This window comes from Paroedura picta, chromosome 7 (assembly GCF_049243985.1).
Source record: "Paroedura picta isolate Pp20150507F chromosome 7, Ppicta_v3.0, whole genome shotgun sequence".
Lineage (NCBI taxonomy): Eukaryota > Metazoa > Chordata > Lepidosauria > Squamata > Gekkonidae > Paroedura > Paroedura picta.
This window is the reverse complement of record NC_135375.1, coordinates 28,656,155-28,675,833: the sequence shown is the minus strand read 5'-3', so window position 1 is coordinate 28,675,833 and position 19,679 is coordinate 28,656,155. Positions and strand designations below refer to the sequence as shown.

The 19,679-nt window shown below is 45.0% G+C and overlaps 1 protein-coding gene across 2 annotated transcripts in view; it reads left to right on the top strand.

The window, feature by feature from the left end:
- The window catches only part of ERCC8 (ERCC excision repair 8, CSA ubiquitin ligase complex subunit), a 57,999-nt gene that overhangs the window by 19,615 nt on the left and 18,705 nt on the right, over positions 1-19,679 (top strand). The gene's annotated exons all lie outside the window — the stretch shown is intronic.

The window sequence follows — 19,679 nt, the reverse complement described above, 5'->3', positions numbered from 1 at the left end:
GCTTGATATTAAAAGATACAGAGAAATTAAATGTTATATAAAAATCTTAATAGAGTTTTGTGGCACAGGGGACCACTGGAGGCCAATTTGTCCAGTGAGAGCTAGCTTGGTTTAGTGGTTAGGAGTGTGGACTTCTAATCTGGCAAGCTGGGTTTGATTACCCACTCCCCAGCATGCAGCCAGCTGGATGACCTTGGGCTCGCCACAGCACTGATAAAACTGTTCTGACTGGGCAGTGATATCAGGGCTCTCTCAGCCTCACCCACCTCACAGGGTGCCTGTTGTAGGGAGAGGAAAGGGAACGAGATTGTAAGCTGGGTAGAGAAAAGCATCATATAAGAACCAACTTTTCTTCTTCTTGAAAGGCACCATCTACTTCAAGAAGAACATGCCCCATGCCATTATGCTAAGAGTGAAAGGAGTTCCACTACCATAAAGCATTGGCTATAGAGGAGACAGCAGTGCAGTTCAGCCAACCCAGTGGAACCCTAATGGGGAGTGGGAATCAAGGCAAGGAAAGGATCGATAGAGGATCAAAGCCCAAAGAAAAGAGGAACCGAGCTGAGCCTGGACAGCATGGATAGAACCCCAGTTATTAAAAGGGAGTTATCAAGGGGCAAGACAGAATGGTAGAAGGAAGGACCATAGACTCTGGCAAAAGATTGGAGTGTAAATGTGACACTAATTTTTAAAAAGAGATCCAGAGGGGAACCAGGAAATTGCAGGTCAATCAGCCTAACATCTATCCCAAGCCAGTAGTAGAAATTGTAATCAAAGAGAGAACTAAGGCACTTGGAGGAACAAAACCTGCCGAGGGAAAATCAGCATGGCTTCTGCAAAGGAAAGTCTTGCCTCACCAGCATTTTGGAGTTCTTGGAAAAGTGAACAAGCATGTAGGTAATGGTGGCTCAGTAGACATTACATACCTGGACTTTCAAAAGGCTCTTGACAAGTTGCTCACCAAAGACTCCTTAGTAAACTTATTAGCAGTCATGGGATAAGAGGGCAGGTTTTCTTGTAGGTTAAAACTGTTTCAATGACAGGAAGAAAAGATTAGTAAAAAAGGAGCAGTTCTCAAAATCAAGGTGAGCTGCGGGAACCCACAGATATCAGTATTGAGACTGGTACTATTTAATTTATTCATCAGTGATCTGGAACTAGGGGTGAATAGTGTAGTGGCCAAGTTTGCAAATGACACCACATTATTCAGGACTAGGGGCAAAAGCCCATTGTATCCAAGAATACGTGCTGTAGCTTGGCAGTGGGAAGAGGAAGGGGAGGAGTTGTTCAGTCTGTAAGGGCATGGGGTTGAATGTGTGTGTTGTGTGGGAGGTTGTGGTGGCGTGGTGGCAAATGAGGGCATGGGTGTGGAGATATGGGTGTCAAGAACCTGTGGTTTGGAATGTTCGTTGAGTGTGGGAGAGGACTGACCTTTGGGAATTTTGGCATAGTGGTTACAGATGAGCTTTCCAAAGCCATGTCCTCAGATATGTGAAGGGAAAATCAGACTGGAGACTCGTCTTAGGGGAAGATTACAAGCCAACCAATTCCTCCCATTTCTGCATCATTTCCCTTCTTGTGAGAATTAGGCCACAGACAACAAAATGCCCCTCTGCCCTAATACGCATGAGGTAGTCCCAGTACTCGGGTGTCCACCCTGTTCCTTCTTCTCCATTTTTTAACCTTTGATAAAATATGTGCCCACATGCTTCTTTCATGATTGCTTCTTAGAAGAACGGATTTTGTACCCTGTTTACTACCCAAAGGAGTCTCAAGGCGGTTAACAAACATCTTTTCCCTTCGTCTCCCCACAATAGTCAACCTGTGAGGGATGTGGGGCTGTGAGAGGTCTGAGAGACCCAGCAGGCCTCAGGTGTCTCAGCATTTTCCAAGTCTTCCCTTCCTCTCCCCATAACAGACTCCCCATGAGGGAGGTGGGGTAGAGTAGGGGTAGTCAACCTGTGGTCCTCCAGATTTTCATGGACTACAATTCTCATGAGCCCCTGTCAGCAAACGCTTTTGGAATTGTAGTCCATGAGAGAGGTAGAGAGCCTCACATGGAAGCTGGCAACCCTAAGAAGAAGACTGTGCACAGCAGTCTTGACCTTAGTAAGGTTTTTTTATACTGGTTATTTATTTGCCAGGCCAAGGTTGAAAAATGTTATTTCAGTTCTCATCTATCTCCAGCCATTTAATTGTTCACTATTTACAGTTTCAGGCTGTAAATATTTATTTAGATCTTCCTGCACTTTCCAGAGTCACAGGACTGATGCTGGTCTGCCTGTCTGCGCCCCAGAATGCAAACAGTTGCTGGTAAGGGCTGGCCATAGCCCATAGCCCAGGAGGGACACAACTGCACCACTCCCTCCCAACTGCAGGCAAAATTGGCTCCTTTGAAGGCTGGACTCTGAGGCATTGTATGAGTTTGAAGTCTCACCTCCAAACCTCCAGGAATATTTCCAACCCAGGGGTAGCCAACCTCCAGGTGGGGCCTAGAGAGCTCCTGGAATTACAGCTCACCTGCAGAGTGTAAAGATCAGTTCCCCAGGCAGAAAGGGCTACTTTGGACAGGGTTGTGGTAGAGAAGAAACATTTAAGGCCTCCCACACAGGTTGTTGAATTTAAAGACTTGAGGCCTACTGCACAGGGTGGTTGTGCAGATGAAACAGGAGACAAAAGAAACTCTGCAAAAGCATCCAGTTTCGTCTCCTTGTCAGTCCAGGGCCAAGGGACCCATCCAGGAGTTTTGATCCCAGACTCAGCCCACCCCCAACCCTTCTTACCGTTTTATTAAGAGGGACAGATGGTGAAAACCAAGGCTTGACCATAAAGAGCTCCAAGAGGACCTCCACAAACTGGGTGAGTAGGCGACAAATGTAAGGACAATAGGACAAAAATCCCCAGTTTCAAGTATTGGCTAATGGGGTCAGCTTTGCTGAGATTGAGAGGGGGAAAGATCATGGAGTTGCAATGGATTGCTCAATGATAGTATCAGCACAGTATGCTCCAGTGGTGAAAAAGACAAACGTAAAAGATTAGGAAGGATTGAGAATAAAACGGCTGATAATATAATGCCCCTGTATAAATCTATGGTGGCCCTTCATTTGGAATACAGTTCTGGTATCTCAAAAAGGACATTGCAGAGCTGTAAAAAAGACAGAGTAGGGGAATGAAGAAGATTAAAGAGTTGGAGCACCTTCCCTATGATGAAAGGCTGAAGAGTCTCTGTTCATTTTAGAAAAGAGTTGACTAAGGGGTACTTGATGGACAAAATTAAGAAAATTTTGCATGGGATGGTGAGATTTGACAAGAGAAAAATTCTCCCTCTTCCAAAATATTAAAACTCAAGGGCATCCAATGAAACTGATGGGCAGTAGGTTCAGGATGGACAAAAGGATATACTACTTTATGCAGAGAGTGATTAAAATGTGGAATTTTAAACTTTCAGCTTTAAAGCACAAACAGGCATCTCATCTCAAACCTTTAATAATGGAAAATAACTTTTAAAAAGACATCAGAAATATGGTTACCTGTCCCTTAGTCAAGGGTCATAGCATTTAAGTGAAAATTCACATGTCTCCCAGAATCTCCTGTACTTTATCTCCAGGTTTGGCTTGGAGATTATTCTCAAATGGTTACTTAAGTTACTGAACCTCAATGAGCCTCAATTCACTGACAGGCGGACAATGACATTACAATTTAAGACTGTTCCAGGATCTCTTACTGTCTCTAGAGGCCATTGACAGATAAATACACTAGGTATACATGTTGCAATGTAGTTTGGCCCTGAGTGCTTTTCTCATGTGGGGCAAAAGAGGGTAGTGATGGAAGTGTATGAGAGTCCACCTCAAGGGCTATATTCACCCCTCCAGTGTTTGCTTGTCCTTGGAGCTCCAGTTGCCTCCGTTGAGATAGGATATCTGTTGAGTGTTATTGTGTAGAGCCTTGAGTTGAAATTCTGTAAGGGTTCAAGGAAAACAGGTCTTAGCAGTGTGCCCTTCCCAATTCCTGTGCTTAAGGACATGAAGGCAGGATGATGTAATCCTATTCCTTAATGCATGAGGCCACTGTTGATACAAGAGATCAGGGCTCTATGGATAGTTCTTAACATATTTCTGATGACATTTTCCATGGATAATTAGAATTCTCTGTAGCATTTGTGTGGTAGAGTGGAAAGCCTCAGACAGTAACCTGTCTGTTGACTGTGGGACTGGATTAACTATCGTCTGATCCACCTCTTCCCCAGCACTAATGACCAAGTTGAGCATGTGGCCGACCTGATGGGGTGGGTCCAGTAACAAACTCTCAGAACACTAGTCCTGCCATGGTCAGCATCAGGTCCAGACTAAACCCAGGGGCAGGCAAATCAGTGTGGACATTGAATTCCCCCAGGATTAAAAGAGACATAGTGAGAGAGACATAGAATAGACAGCGATAGGGGACAGCAGAGTGAGAGGAGGGAAAGAGAGTCTGGCAAAAGACCAGAGGGAAAAGTGAAAGCACAGGGGATGACTGCAAACCAACTGAGGCTAATTGGATTGCCCCCACAGAGTCCCCGGGCACAGTGATAAGGAGGAACAGGAGACTTCAGATGAGGACATCCTCTCCCCTCCTCCATAGGCAGCCTCCTCCTCCTGGAGGCTCTGTCCCAGACCCTAGAAGCAACAGTTCAGCCATTCCAACCCCAGCAGAAGGGCAGGGGGACTGTCAGTTAAATTCAATGAATGTTCTACATGTAAATTTGTACTGATTGTTTTATATATAGACTAGGGGCAAAGCCCGTTGTCTCCAAGAATACAACGGGCGCTAGAGCTTGGCAGTGGGAAGAGGAAGGGGAGGAGTTGTCCAGTCTGTAAGGGCATGGGGTTGTCATGTGTGTTGTGTGGGAGGTTGTGGTGGCATGGTGGCAAATGAGGGTATGGGTGTGGAGATATGGGTGTCAAGAACCTGTGGTGTGGAATGTTCGTTGATTGTGGGAGAGGACTGACTTTTGGGAATTGTGGCATAGTGGTTACAGATGAGCTTTCCAGAGCCATGTCCTCAGATATGTGAAGGGAAAATCAGACTGGAGACTCTTCTTAGGGGAAGATTACATGGCAACCAATTCCCCCCAGTTCTGCGTCATTTCCCTTCTTGTGTGAATTAGGCCACATTCACCGAAATGCCCCTCTGTTGTTGTTGAATTAAAAGACTTGAGGCCTACTGCACAGGGTTGTTGTGCAGATGAAACAGGAGACAAAAGAGCCAGCTTCCTCTGCAGAATAACGCTGTGCAGTGGCCTCAAATCTGCAGAGAGTTGCAAAGAAGAAAGACACATGGCTTGGCTGTCCCCTTCTGTCCCCTTGACAGCCCCTTCTCGCAGTATTTTAAACGAGAAGGGGCTTTTCTGTGGCCTCCCTGTCAGGCAACTGTTTGGCAGAAGGGGAAAGCCCCCCCCTCAAAAGGAAGGCCCTCAGGCTCCCCTGCGTTGCTCTTGGAAAGGCCCTCAGTCAGGGGCTGTCAGAGGCTCCTTCGCAGCAGGCCTGAAGTGGGGGAGGGGGAGCACTCTGCAGCCTCCTGCCAGCTCTGTCAGGGTTCTGAGGCAATTTGCAGTTGGACATGGCAGTTAGGGCAGCCTTGGGGCAAAAAGGGCTGGTGCAGCCTCTGTTCTCATCCCCCTTGGCAGCCCTACTGACCTCCTCTCCCTTTGGTGGTCAGGAGCAGACTGGCAGCCGGACTGGGCTGGGTGAATGGAATTTTGGTCTGTCCTGGTGAGGGGCCAATAAGAAGGCACTTTGCACGCCTCCCCATTGGCTGCTTGGCCCTGGATGGACACTCTGAGGACCCAATCAGGAGCCGCTTTGCGGCTCCTGATTGGGCCCTCTGAGTTTTTATCCTGGACAGGGCCCGCCCTAACTCCTCCCCAGGTGGCCTTACTCTTTTATTTAATAGGACCCTGTCCTATTTAAAGATCTGTATTGATTGTTTTTAAAACCTGTTTGTAACCTGCCCTGCACCACTCTCAGAAGGGTGGGATATAAAAATAAAATTGATTGATTGAACAGGTGACTTTCTGTCCAACGTATAAAAAAAAGCATCTGCAGGGAATATAGTTTGCCTGTTAACTAAATGTGCCAGATAACAAATCTTTTACAAAGCAGTATCTAATGGACTGGGCCCTAGCTTTGACCTGCTGTCTTTTCGGCACTGTTGCATCACGTGAGTGACCTGCATACTTGCTACAGAACCAACTCAGTTGGCATGGCAGGGCAGCAGTGCCAAACAGGTCCAGTACAAGTGACACAGGTGGGCTCATAGCCCATTAATGAAATGGCTGGTTTACCATGTGCCAGATAACAAAATTCTTACTGTTTGGGCTTGTCGTTTTCCAGACATAATACTATAAAGCACTATGCAAACTAAAGTAGCCTCAGTCCTTCTGGGATAAACATATTCGGTCTGAAGAAAGGCTACAGATGGGACAATTTAGGATTACATAACTTGCTAAACAAAGTTATTTAGAAATTATTCAAAATGTGAAATTTCAAAAGTTGATTTTAGGCAAGGCCAGATGGTGGCATCTTAACCATAGTGATGCTCCTGTATGGTATCAGTGCTTCATGAAAGCAAACTTTTGACCTAGTTCTTGATTTCCTGGGCAGAAAAAAAAATTATCTTTATATGGCATCAATATAACAATTGATCTGCTCTATTTTTCTTAATCCGGTATTTCATAATCTCTGTTGCCTACACATTTGATTTAGGTAATAAATGCCTGGAACCAAGACCTTGTGCCAGACAGTTTGTGAGGTTGACCACAACAACTATTGGGCTTGAGCTTTGAGAGGGCATCACGTTTAATTGCTCACCTGCTATGCTTTCCAGTGGGTGTGTCAGCCCTTACCAGCAACTGTTTGTATTCTGGGGTGCAGACAGACAGACCAGCATCAGTCCTGTGAGTTTGGAAAGTGCAGGTTGCAATCGGAGAGAGAATATCAGACAGCTGACAACTTCCTTGTGGAGTTCCACAAGGAGCGGTCCTCTGTCCTATCCTATTCAACATCTTCATGCTCTCGCTCACACAACTGGTACGGAGGTTTGGGCTGGGTTATCAACAATGTGCCGATGACACCCAGCTCTTCCTCCTGGTGGATGGCCACTCTGACTCTCCCCCAGAAGCATTAGCCAGCTGCCTGGAAGCAGTGATGAGATGGCTCAAGCAGAGTCGCCTTCAAAGACGGAGGTCCTGTGGCTGGGTAGGAAGGGCCCATGTGAGGAAGCGCACCTGCCCTGGATGGTGTGCAGCTCTCTACGGCTCACTCCACCAGGAACTTAGGCATGATTCTGGACACTTCCCTCACAATGGAAGTCCAGATCACAAAGGTAGCACGGCTGGCATTTTACCATCTCCGCCAAGCCAAGCTACTAGCGCCCTACCTGGCCCCAGAACATCTAGCCACAGTGATCCATGCGACGGTCACTTCTAGACTGGACTTCTGTAATTCGCTCTACGCAGGCCTGCACTTAGCCTTGACCTGGAAATTACAGCTGGTCCAAAATGCAGCTGCCAGGATCCTCACAGCAACACCGTGGAGGTCCCACATCCGACCCATTCTCCACCAACTGCAGTGGTTGCCAGTTGAATTCCGGATTAGACTAAAGGTTCTGGTAATTACCTTTAAGGCCATATGCAGTCAGAGCCCAGTGTACCTGAGGGACTGCCTCCCTGCCTATGCCTCCAAAAGAGCTCTGCGCTCCACCGCTGCCAACCAGCTAATGGTCCCTGGCCCTAAAGAAGTCCACCTGGCCTCAACTAGGGCCAGAGCATTCTCTGTTCTGGCCGCCACCTGGTGGAATGAGCTCCCGGAGGAGATCAGGGCCATGACGGAGCTTAAACAGTTCCACAGGGCCTGCAAAATGAGCTCTTCCGCCAGGCATTTGGTTGAGGCCAGGCATAACCAACAGTGACTGAAGGGCCCCTGCTCCCCCCTCCCTCCCAGAACTCCACCAGAGCGCTCTGGACCTGTTTATACTGTTGCACTGTTGCATTGTTTATACTATTATACTATATTGTTATATTGTTATACTGGTACAGCCATTAGTTATTAATATTATTGTACAATTATTAATATGTTATAGATTGTTTCATATATTGTTCATATGTTCTGTGTAAACCACCCTGAGCCTGTGGGAAGGGCGGTATATAAATAAAAGAAAGAAAGAAAGAAAATTTTCAGGCTGAAACCATAAATAGTGAATAAGTAAATGGCTGGAAAGACATGGGAACTGAGGTGACTTATTCAAGCTTCGCCTGGTAAATAACAAAACAGTACTTGCCAGAAGGTCCAAAATTTCAAGTGAAGTTGGCTTTACAGGAAAGTAGAGAGTGAGACTTTGGAGGAACCTAGGTGATCCACTTTTATTAGGTAACGACTTGGCCTTGTGGACAACAACAGGGACTGCAGTTGCCAGCAGTAGGCCTCAGTCTTCAGAAGGGCAGACATCACCAGCCAAGCAACCAAGTGGATTCTGGGGCCATGTGCATTCCTTTTGAATGGATGCATGTGAGGGGACAGCTTTCCCTTCAGCCTAACTTCTCGGAGATGAGCTGTACTCCAGGGAAGTATTTTGGAAGTTTAGGCTGGCATTCTTAAACTTCAGTGGGATACACAGTCACCTCCCCAAAGCAGACATTTTTGACTGGGGAGCTGATCTTTATAGTCTGGAGATGAGCAAGTCTGAAGGTTGGCTGTCCCTGGTCTGAACACATTTCTTGAAGTCTGGAAGTGGGGCCTCAAAAGTGTGTAATGCCCCCGCAGCCACCTAGCATCCCCTGACCTACTTCAGGTCAAGAAAACATTGCAGAGAGGAGGTAAGGTTGCCAGATTGGTGTAGGTTCATATTCTGGAATTCCACACTACCAAGGTGTGCATAAACTTGATTAAGGTCAAGACTGCCGTGCACATAGAGACCTCCTCTTAGGGTTGCCATCTTCCAAGTGAGACTCTCTACTCCATCTCCCTCATGGGGAGAGGCAGGGAAGGGGATTGGAAACTGCTTGGAGGCACCTAAGGTCTGCTGGGTGACTGTGAGCCATTTCCAGTTCTCTCAGACCTCTCACAGCCCCACAGGCCTCACAGGTTGTCTATTGAGGGGAGACAAAGGGAAAAAGTGTTTGTAAACAGCTTTGAGACTCCTTTGGGTAGTAAATATCAGGTACAAAAATCCAGCTAAGGAGCAACCATGAAACAAGCATGTGGGCACATATCATTTTATTAACAGTGAAAAAATGGAGAAAGAAGGGGCAAGGCAGACACCTGTGTACTGTGACTACCCCATGTGTATTAGGGCAGGGGGACATTTCGGTGTCTGTGGCCTAATTCACACAAGAAGGGAAATGATGTTGAACAGAAAACTGGGAGGAATTGGTTGCTATGTAATCTCCCTCTGAGAAGAGTTTCCAGTCTGATTTTCCCTTCACATATCTGAAGACATGGCTCTGGAAAGCTCATCTGTAACCACTATACCATAATCCCCAAATGTTAGTCCTGTCCTACTCTCAACGAACACTCCAAACCACAGGTTCTTGACACCCATCTCTCCACATCCATGCTCTCATTTGTCACCAAGTTTGGGCGCCTTGGCGCCCGAAGTGGCCATTCACTCCCAGCGCAGCCAGTGCTGCAACCCGGGGGGGGGGGGGAGGCGTGGACATTGATGGCAGGCGCACACACACAGGCACGGAACTCTGCTCCTGTGTGTGTGCACCCGCTGGCACACCGACACCCGTACCTTCCCCCCAATGGTGCGGCGCTGGGTGCGTCCGGAGCAAACAGCCGCTTCAGGCAGCAAAGCACCCAACCCTATTTTTCACCACGCCCCCACAACCTCCCACACAACACACACATTCAACCCCATGCCCTTACTGACTGGACAACTCCTTCCCTTCCTCTTCCCACTGCCAAGCTCAAGTGCCCATTGTATTCCAGGATACAACGGGGCTTTTCCCCTAGTAAATACATAATTTCTCTGAAGCTTCCAGCTGTCTGGAAAATGTGCCTATTGACTATGTTCATTTCTTCATTGTACTAGTTTTGATAGTTTTGTTGGTTCCTTATTCATTGGTGATTTCGATACTTTGGATCCAGAATTTCATTGGAAGAGGTTTTTGGGTTTTTTGAGTTTCACATATATCATTTTTAGAGCTACAATTATACCAAGGATCATCCTTGTATTGCATTTAGTGCATTGTTCATTAACAAATTGAACACAGTAGTACATCTTTGGAATCTAGAGTAATAATAATCCCTGTTATTGGATCTCGAAAAACTGTAGCTCAGAATCCTTTTGCAACGAGACATTGTCAAAACACTGTTATCGAATGGGGTGGGGGAAAGTATCCACATTCCAGCATATGTTAAACATCTTATTTATATAAATTGTATCAATTTATGCATAGTTAAACTGTAGACATAATTAATTTTAAGAATTTTCTTTTTTATACATATTGTGAAAGCAGCAGTCCGTCATTCTTTTCTACATTGATCCTTTATCTCTTGATGACAGGTCATCTGGAGTCAGTTCTCAAAAACAATTTATGTTGCAAAAGCATTGGTGTATTTTTGTTATACTAACATTACTAGGATGAGGAGGGATTTATACACTGTTTATTTTTTAAAGATTGGCTGTTCTTAGTCTTGCGATAGTTCATTAGAATGCCTCCCATTTATTAATATTTCCTGGTATTTGGAGTTAACCTTGAAGAATATGTTCCCTCTCTAGAGAGCCGCTCTATTGCAGAAGTTCCAGTGACAGTATATATGTATACAGCTGGAGCTGGGAGGTTAATACTCCATGCTGGGGGAAGCACCTTGCAAAAACCAGCCATATGGTAGTAGTTTAGTCAATGGAAAGGGACAAAAACAGGAGTGTGTACCATTGAAATAACCCTCTGCAACAATGAAGGAGGGGGGGAAGCCTGAACAAGAGGAATCTTTAATACCTTGGAGATGTGAATGCTTCATGTGATTGTCCTTCGGTAGTCATCAAAAGACATAAGGGCATAGGCATGTATGTGTAAAGTACCCCCTAGGGTTTTCCAGGCAAGAGACTAACAGAGGCCTGCCAATGCCTCCCTCTGTATAGAGACCCTAGAATTCCTTGGTGTTCTCCCATCCAAATACTAACCAGGGCTGACCATGCTTAGCTTCCAGGATCTGAGAAGATTGGGCTGGACTGAGTCATCCAGGTCAGAGCAAGTCATAGTTAGTCATATTACATGGCATATTCTAAGCTGTGCATTATAGATAATATTTACTTATTAAAACCTATCCTGACTTACCTTGTGGTTCTACATAAGATGAAGCAGTGAGAGTAGTTCACCATATCAGCTGGGGGCTATAGCATTATTGCTGTTGTAGATGGTAACATATCATAGGCATGCCCCCAAACGGAGATTAATGACTGGTTGTGTCACCCAAGGTCATTTTTAATGGTAAAAGAAACAGCTAGTTCCACAAGGCAAAGGGAATTACCAACAGTTGTGATAGTATAGAAAGATGCATCAAAATATAAGTGGATTGGGAGAGGACATTGGCTACAGTATCAGCTGAGCTCCAAACTTTGAGATATGGACTTAGGACATCATAGCATTTTCTTCTCAATTAAAATACATGTGGGGATGTTCACAGACGTTTTTATCACTGCTTGAATGCTGTTGACATATCTATGTTGAAAGACTGACTGTCTATCAAATATTCTAATTTTTAATTTTGAACTAGTCTTATACTATGCTACTTATTTTCAGTAGAATATTTCAAATCTCCAAATGAAAATGCACAGTCAGTACATTTTGCTTTCAGCAAGGGGTTAAATGATAGTGCTTCTCTAAGGCAATGCATAACATTGGTGTGGTTTTCCAGAAGAATTGGAATAAGAAAATCTTTTGGAAAATTATTTGGCACTCTAAATAGAGCTTGACTTAATTTAACAAGTTTATTTTGATTTATATTTAGTAAACAAAGCCCCCCATGTTAATTTTATGTCACAGTATCAGCAAATCCTTGAATTAAAATGTTTGATTGGGGAAAAAACACAAATTGTGTGATTTAAATGTTGTATTTGAACGTACTTTTAACACGCTCAAGGAACTGTATTTTCTTAGACATGGTTATGTCTGGGGGAGACAGTTGCTATTAAAGGCAGAACTTTTACAAGTAGCTCTGCTCTTCTCATACTTTCTAATAATTTATGGTTAAGTAACTTAAATTTGTGGGGTTTTATTATTTTTTTCCACTTTTGATGCAAGCAGAGAAAAATGGGTTAAAATAACCTATTCCGACAGAATTTCATTTCTGTCTACAGGAGCACCGCATCACTTGCATTCTTTATTAGTTCCATAGATTGATGACTACAATATCCCTTCCACCACATAAGAGAACACACTTTAATTTGGGGGTTTCTCTATTTTTATGCTATTGTATTTATGTCACTTCCATGCCAGGGTACAGAATGGACCTGGGACTCCCAGATCTCAGGTCAACACTCCAAGCACTGTACCACATTGGCACCTGTACAGCCGATCAGATGATTTCATGACTTGATTTTTTTTAAACTGAAATATGATAGGTGTTTATGGTTTCACCCTCCATCTTCAGCTTACAAATCAATAAATATGCGCAAAACCACACAATGTATAGAGACAATCACCTTTTAAAAATTGTATAACTTTGAAAGTGTCTGGATTTCCTAATATCCCTAATATTTAATTAATTAATTTATATGCCACCCTTCCCTACAGCTTAGGGTGGCTAAGTTTAAAATGCACACATACAAATGGTATAAAATTTAAAATAATTTTACAGTTACAGTAATCTGTAGTCATAATAATACCTGGTTGTCTTCTGGGCACTTGGGATGAGGAAGACCTGGCAGAAGGTTAACTGGGGACGCCAGCTGTGCTCTGTGGCACCACACTTGCCTGAATAGTCCAGCTCACAGGCTCGGCCACCCAACTGACAGGCTTCCTACTTTCCAGGAAGTGAGAGGAGGCCAGTCTCATAGTGGGCTGCCTGGCTCTGCAGAAGCCCTTCCACCCGACACCCCTTTCAGAGCCAGTTTTTAAAATGGGTTTTGATGCTAGTTTTTAAAAAATGGTGCCTGTTCCATCTGAGACATCGCCTATTTCTAGGGGATGGGGAACAGCAATGTAGATGTAAATGGGTAAGTTCAGGCAGATGTTAACAGTAGTCCTCAGGCCTCAACCATAGGCTTGGTAGAACCTCTCTTGCAAGCCCTGTGGAAACTGATCTCATTAGGTAGAGCATTCCACCAGGCAAGTAATAGCATCACTTCATTAACATTAATTTTACGTAGCAAACCACAATTTGCTATTTCTGCTGAACTCGCAAACTACATTTTATGTCTGACAGACTAAGGCCCATTCCGCACCAGGATCAATGTGGCAAATTGATTATGGAAAGAAAAAACGCAATTTTAAATAGTGGAATTCGGCGTAACGCATACCAGCCTTTGTAGTGGAATCCAGTTGTGTTTCAATCATTTCCCACAGGTTTCCGGTCTCGGCAAAAATCGCTAGAAAGGAAGCGATTTTTTTCGTGCTTTGTCCCGCCCCTGGCCATCAATCAAGCGAGCAGCCAATGGGTGGTTGTTACCATGCTCCGAAAAAGCCCCTTTGCCTTTAAGAACATGTTTTTTTAAAAAAGAAAAACACACGTTGCAACGAATATGCCTTGATTCCTTGCTTCCTCTTAACGTAGGGACCCATCTAGCTGGCAGCTGGCGTGTGAGCTGCCGTTTCATCATTGCCACACTCCCCTGAGTGAAAAAAAAATCCCCCCCCCCCGTGCATGGGCGCGATTTTCGGCCGACAATAAAGGGAACTTGCAAACGGGGCTGTGTGGTGCTTGGTGACTTGAGGCGAGCTTTAAAGCTCTGTGGAGGGACTGCAGCCAGAGAAGCCTCGCTGGGTGAATGAAGGCTCGCCGGTTTGTTGCTCTCCACTCGCTCCGAGAAAAAAAAATGGCGATCGCTTCACAGGAAGTTCAGAGGAGAGAGCCAGGGGAAGGGACTTGGCTGGAACTGCAACAATGGGAACGCACAGGTCTTTTTCACTAGTGTTGCAGATTGTTTGCAAGAGTGTAGCGCTTTCCAGAGGGTGAATCCACTTTTTGGGATTTCCCTGGAAGCACTACAACGAAGCGCTTTTTGCTGATCGGTTTCAGGAGTGTGGCAGATTGTGTACAACGTTGTGCATAACTGCATATTAGTAGCGATTACAATTTGCCACACTCCTGCTACATTAAACCTGTGCGGAATGGACCTAGGATTTCAAACAACAGCTTGCAGGTCAGCATGTCGAATTGTTTTTTCTGTTCCAAAATAAAGCATTGGACAAGATTTTTCACCTTGCATATCTGGTTAAGTTGGATTTATGTTGAATAGGTATTTCTGAGTACATAAAAACTATTATTCATTCATTCATTCATTTTCTTGGAGTTTTATACTGCCCTCCCATATAGCCCAGTGTGGTTTACATGGAAATGTCATACATTAATAACAGTCACAACAAAATATCAGTAACAATTCTAACAATATAAGTTTAACAGGTTACCATAATTAACTCATTGAACAATTTCAATAGAACAACTTTAATGGAACCCCTAGCAGTGGCAGAGGATAGTACTCTTTTGGGGGTCTCTCAGGTACACTGGGCCCAGACCGTGAATGGCCTTGAAGGTAATTACCAGAACCTTAAGCCTAATCCAAAGGTCATTTGGGAGCCAGTTGAGTTGTTGGAGTACCGGCCAGATGTGGGATCTCCATGCTGTATTTGTGAGTATCCTAGCTTCGGCATTCTGAACCGATTGTAGTTTCCGGATCAAGGATATGGCTAGGCCTCCATAGAGCAAGTTGTAGGAATCCAGTCTAAAGGTGACAGTTGCATGGATCACTGTGGCTAGGTGTTCTGGGGCCAAGTAGGTCACTAGTGGCTTGGCTTGGCTTAGGTGGTAGAAAGCCTGCCATGCTATTCTTGTGACCTGCGCCTCCATGGAGAGGGAGGCCTTGAGGATCATACCCAGGTTTCTGGCAGAATTAATTACTGCCAGTCACAACTTGATTATGTTCATATTATGTTCATAAGAGCAGCAATCGTCCAATGATACCTGTGACCCATACTCTTAGAACACATCTGCAGTAACATAAACGTATTTTAGGCATACTGCTGTTTGTTTTTACTTCACTTGGGGGAGGGGTAAGTGTTCCACTTTGCAATTTGGTAAAGCTTTTCCCATGACTACACCTAGTAAGTTGCAGACAAGCTTTTTTTGGCTGTTTTTTTTAAAACTAGGAACCCAGCAGGAGAGGTTCAAAACCATTCAGCATGTCATAGAAAAATCATATCAACTTGTACAGGCACAACACTTGGCTTTCTCTTTAGAGTTCAAAATCAAATGGGGGAGAGATAAAAATCTGCTGTAGTTTTCAGAGCAGGATTGTAGTAAGAAATTCAGAATTTCACCCCTTTATTTCCTGACAGCGTGTTGACTTCTCATTAACTTCGCTGTCTCCTCTTAGTGATCAGGTCAGAAGAAGAAAGGAAACTTCTGTTTTCAAAACCCTTCCTGGCTTGTGCTTCATAATTAAGGAAACTGTCCCTCCCTCACCCTTCTTCTATCTCCTACATATCTGCCTTTTCATTCTCATACTATTATTCTTTTTTGTGAAAGGGGATTGATGGCAGGATTCTTTCTCATGTGCATCTTGGCTTGGATTATTTTGAATGCTGGTAGAATGTTTGAACTTCTGCAGACTTTCAAAGTCATTGCTCTTATCCGATTGGGAAGTTGTGGGAGACACTGGCTGCCTCTTTCCTTCCGTGGCAGTTTTGTGTTCTGCAAGAAATCTTAATGTCTCTGCCTTTTTAACATAGAAAGAGACAACTCACTGCTCCACATAGTACCACTGCAAAATAGGGTACAAGATATAAATCCTCTATCGAGAGAGAAGGTTGATTAGTAGCTTTTGCATGATGTAGCCTGCAGGCAACATGCTCCTTGTTTCTCCATGCACAAGCTTCTCCCCCCCTCCCCCATCTGTTAATTCTGTTGTGAGAGATTCTGATTTGATTGTATTTACCCTTGGGCACCTGCAAGCTTGTTATAATATTGTGGGATTTAAAAATATTAGGGTTAGGCCGCTGACAACAAAGACTTGCAGTGGAGAAAAACTGTGCATGTTACAGCACTAACTTTCATCTGGCAACCATCAGTTCCCCATCCTGGGGCACTCCAGAACTGTGGCACCAGCCAGCTTGGTCCCCAGTGGCCTTTAGTCTTGGCAAGAACATCCAAGGCCACTTCCATCTCGGTACATCCACTTTGCAAGGTGGATGGTGAACATATTCTGGGAATGTTCAGAATCTAAATTAAAATAGGTAGACGAAAGGCTGTGGAACTCATTTGTTGAAACTTTCAGTGTGCATAAGTATTAAGATACAAATGTGTATGTTGGTAAAGTTAGCCAGTGGCGATGGAGGGAGGCCCTTGTCTGCATGAAGGCAATTACTTAGAGTAATAAATGACTTAGGCAACTACTTTTAGAATCTTCTGAGTAGATGGGAAGGACCCACAACAGAATCGGGAAATACTTTATTTTGTGGGGGGTGGGGGTTAAAATGGCGGGAAAGTTATTGGAAAGAACTAGCCCAAATTATGAACGAGTCACAGATTTAGGAAGGAAACATTCCAGCAGGTTGGAATAAGTTTTAGCAGGAAAGGTTTGTGTGTGGGTCAGCAGGGAGGGGGGAAAGGGAAGGGGGAGAGGGAAGAGGGGAGGGGGAAAGGGCACTAGCCAATCAACGGCTAACCTTTAGCGGGAAATGTTAGTGTACATGGGAGGAAGGCAGGAGGAAAGGGGGGGAAGGCGCTGCCCAATTAACCATCAACCCTAATCTAAACCTAATCTAATTGTTGCTCTCTTGATTGATACAACCCAAACTGATCACCCCCAATTAATTCAACCTCTGTATCCTCTCCCATCCTAATCCAAACGGATTGCTCTTCTTACTGATTTATCCAAGCCAAATTGATCACATGCAATTAATTCAATCTATCTCCCCCTCAAATCTAATTAAAATTGATTGCCCCCTTTAACCCAAAGTGACTACCCTTAATCAACTTTCACCCACATTGATCCCCCCAATTAATTCATTGTGTTAATAAAACATCACTCAGGGACCAAGACAACCATGCATACACTAATGAAATCAACTATAGCCAATCAAGCCAAGTGAGATCCCTCTCCCAACCCACAATATGATCTAACATTTAACCCAACAGACTCAACACACAACACACACCTGGACTGGGTTACCCTGAGAGGCCACAGCTGGTGATCATGGCCATCCTCCAGAACCAACCACCACACAACAGATCCCACTTTACATGCAACACAACTGGAATGGACAGCCCTAAGATGCCATAAGTAGTGATTGGGGATATCATACCTGGGCCCCTTTCAACCTCCATCCCATTCCTTGGAACACTAGGCAAAGGTGAAGAACCCGCCACTCATGCTGTGCAACTCCAGATCAATAAAGAACAAATCATCTACCCTGCAAACCTACTTTGCAGAACATAGAGTGGAACTGGCATGTGTGATGGAATCCTGGGTCAGTTGCCCTTAAAGAGCTAGCCCCTGCCAAGTTCTCTGTCTTCTAGAAGCAGTGAGGTGGCTCAAGCAGAGTAGTCTGAACCTCAGGCCTTCAAAGATGGAGGTCCTGTGGCTGGGCAGGAAGGGCCCAATTGAAGAAGCGTGTCTGCCCAACCTTGACAGAGTGCAACTATCAGTGGCTCACTCTGCCAGGAACCTGGGAATTATGCTGGATGCTTCTCTGTCCATGGAGGCCCAGGTCACAAGAGTAGCATGGCTGGCCTTCTACCATCTTTGCCAAGCCAAACTACTAGCGCCCTACTTGGCCCTGAAACACCTAGCCACAGTGATCCACATGACTGTCACCTCTAAGGTAGACTTCTGCAACTCGGTCTATACAGGCCTACCCTGTACCCAGAAACTGCAACTTGTCCAGAGTGTGGCGGTCAGAATCTTCTGGGGAATGTGTCAATACAGACCGGTATCCCCATACCTATGTGAGCCTATGGCCAGTATTATACTATTATATATGACTTGTCACTGATGAAAGAATCTCACTAAAAACGGATATTACCTGGATTCCATTTTGACAGAAGTCCTACAGAATAAAGAAATAAGGAAAACTACAAAAAAGGACACTTCTTTTATTTATGAATATATTTATTGTATTGCCATTGGATAGGTCTGTTTCTCTCTGTTTGGCCAGAGTCTTCACAACAAAACCATGGAGGTCCCACACCTGGCTCATCCTCCAACAGCTGCGCTGGTTATCAGTCGAATTCCAGATCATAGAATAGAATCATAGAGTTGGAAGGGACCTCATGGGTCATCTAGTCCAACCCCCTGCACTATGCAGGGCACTCATCTACTGTAACCTGCCATCCCTTTGCCTTCACAGAATCAGCCTCTCCGTCAGATGGCTATCCAAAGATGGAGAACCCACCCCCTCCCGAGGAAGTTTGTTCCACTGATGTGATGAGAGGGGGAAATGAGTATGCCTGGGTTGATAAGGATAACTAAGTGGCAGGTGTGATGCATGCTTCCCAACAATGGCCAAGAAATTGATGGATGGTTTGGGTCATATATTCGACTATTCCACAGGGCCTGTAAGACACAGTTCTTCTACAAGGCATTTGGTTGAGGCCAGGGCATAGAAGATCTGGCCTTCTTCCAGTGCCTATCAGCTCCCACCTGTATTACCAGTCACATACAATTTTCCCGGTCACATACAATGCCAATATTAAAGCTGGTAAGGGAGGGGGTAGGAGGGAGGTTGTTTGTGGGGGATTAATGTTGGCTTTATGGTTTTATGGACAATGGACAGTGTTGTGAGCCCCCCATGAGCTGTCTGGTCTGGGAGTGGCAACATATATGGTAAGTCCAATAAATACATAAATATAAAGGTTCCAAGGGTGCCTGCCTTATATATATTCCAAAATAATTTTTGGATGGGCTGTTACTGCCCTGTTAGTCCTGATTGCTGGTCATAGCCAGGAAGTCATTGAATTCCACGAAGCCACAAAATAGACTTTGACCTAGGTGTATCAGGATTTCCATGGGAATTGGGCTCGTCCCTCATGCATTGGCCTCTTAATTGCATAGTATAATCTTAATCTTTTAGCTTTAATATCAAATCTTTTCCTTCTACAACTTCAGACATAGCAAGGCCTGAAAAATTCAGGGAGGGGGCTTGGAAGGTTGGCCTCTGACCAAAATGTCTTTGGAGGTAGGCTGCATTCAGACATTGCATATGATTATAGACTAGTAAAAAAGCCCATTGTATTCCAAATACAATGGGCGCTAGCAGGCGGGGGCACAGCGAGGGACTTGCGAGGGTAGGGTGAGGAAAGGTGGCTTACCGGAGAGAGGGCTGTAGCGACGGCGGGCGGCTCCTCGCGGCGTCTTCTGGCCGGCGGCCATTTTGTTTGGCGGTGGTGTGTTCTTCGATGCCGGGGGCTCCCTTGTGCTGTGGCTTGACGCAGCGAGAGGCACTTCGCGCCTCTCACCGCGTCAAGCCGCCGGGCAGG